General features: G+C 44.2%; 2 non-coding genes across 2 annotated transcripts; both read left to right on the plus strand.

Annotated features, from left to right (window-relative positions):
• Window positions 1–635: 635 nt before the first annotated feature.
• trnaf-gaa (transfer RNA phenylalanine (anticodon GAA)) lies at window positions 636–708 on the plus strand. Its single transcript has one exon. It is a non-coding gene; the product is annotated as a tRNA-Phe (tRNA).
• An 878-nt stretch (window positions 709–1,586) lies between these two features.
• Window positions 1,587–1,660, plus strand: trnai-aau (transfer RNA isoleucine (anticodon AAU)). Its single transcript has one exon. It is a non-coding gene; the product is annotated as a tRNA-Ile (tRNA).
• Window positions 1,661–1,703: the final 43 nt, after the last annotated feature.

A 1,703-nucleotide genomic window follows, 5' to 3' on the forward strand; every position in this document is an offset into this window, starting at 1 on the left:
GGTTTCGGCATCTTTATTTGTTCTTTCTTTATGCTCTGGCTTCAAGGAACCTTTCCACAGCTTTGTTTGTGGGCCTCAATGGTGTGTGCTACGCTGCTCCTCTGAAAGTAAGTAATGTCTTTCTTTTTCATCTGACATTGTGACATCAGTGTTACATGAGAGTTTCTTGTCATTGTTACATGACAGTTTCTTGTCATTGTTTACATGACAGTAGGTTGTCGTAAGACAAGGCTGCATGAAGTGTGAACTGGAGTTTTCTTGGATCCATAAAACAATGTGCTTTTGGAGAATGTGGGCATCGATCCCACTACCTCACGCGTGCAAAGCATTTGAGCTAATTCCCCAGCCATTTGGAATTTCTGCAAGAAGCAACCAAGAGGGTCCAGTCTTGTCAGGCTGTGCTGTTGGTGGACTTGTTTGTTGACGTGCCAGCACTTGCAGAGGCTCGGTGCATTTCAACAATTGAGCAAAATAGCAAATGACTGGTTAGCTCAGTTGGTTAGAGTGTGGTGCTAATAATGCCAAGGTCATGGGTTCGATCCCCATACTGGCTATTATGTACATTTTGAGTGTCAAAATTACGAGTCACATGCATGTGGATTGTCAAGGTGCCACAGAATTATGTTGAGTGAATTGCCGGAATAGCTCAGTTGGGAGAGCGTTAGACTGAAGATCTAAAGGTCCCTGGTTCGATCCCGGGTTTCGGCATCTTTATTTGTTCTTTCTTTATGCTCTGGCTTCAAGGAACCTTTCCACAGCTTTGTTTGTGGGCCTCAATGGTGTGTGCTACGCTGCTCCTCTGAAAGTAAGTAATGTCTTGCTTTTTCATCTGACATTTTGACATCAGTGTTACATTAAAGTTGCTTGTCATTGCTACATGACAGTAGGTTGTCATAAGACAAGGCTGCATGAAGTGTGAACTGCAGCTTTCTTGGATCCACAAAAAATGTGTTTTTGGGGAATGCGGGCATCGATCCCACTACCTATAGCATGCTAAGCAAACACAATACCAATTGATCAAATTCCCCAGCTGTTTGGAATTGCCACAAGGAGCAACCAAGAGTGTCCAGTCTTGTCAGGCTATGCTGTTGGTGGACTTGTTAGTTTGCGCTCCAGCACTTGCAGAGGCTCGGTGCATCTCAACAATTGTGCTCTGTAGCCAGCGGCCGGTTAGCTCAGTTGGTTAGAGTGTGTGATACGCTGCTCTCTGAAAGTAAGTAATGTCTTTCTTTTTCATCTGACATTGTGACATCAGTGTTACATGAGAGTTTCTTGTCATTGTTACATGACAGTTTCTTGTCATTGTTTACATGACAGTAGGTTGTCGTAAGACAAGGCTGCATGAAGTGTGAACTGGAGTTTTCTTGGATCCATAAAACAATGTGCTTTTGGAGAATGTGGGCATCGATCCCACTACCTCACGCGTGCAAAGCATTTGAGCTAATTCCCCAGCCATTTGGAATTTCTGCAAGAAGCAACCAAGAGGGTCCAGTCTTGTCAGGCTGTGCTGTTGGTGGACTTGTTTGTTGACGTGCCAGCACTTGCAGAGGCTCGGTGCATTTCAACAATTGAGCAGAATAGTAAATGGCAGGTTAGCTCAGTTGGTTAGAGTGTGGTGCTAATAACGCCAAGGTCATGGGTTCGATCCCCATACTGGCTATTATGTACATTTTGAGTGTCAAAATTACGAGTACATGCATGTG

The sequence above is a fragment of the Oncorhynchus keta genome, unplaced genomic scaffold (assembly GCF_023373465.1).
Source record: "Oncorhynchus keta strain PuntledgeMale-10-30-2019 unplaced genomic scaffold, Oket_V2 Un_contig_21616_pilon_pilon, whole genome shotgun sequence".
Taxonomy (NCBI): domain Eukaryota; kingdom Metazoa; phylum Chordata; class Actinopteri; order Salmoniformes; family Salmonidae; genus Oncorhynchus; species Oncorhynchus keta.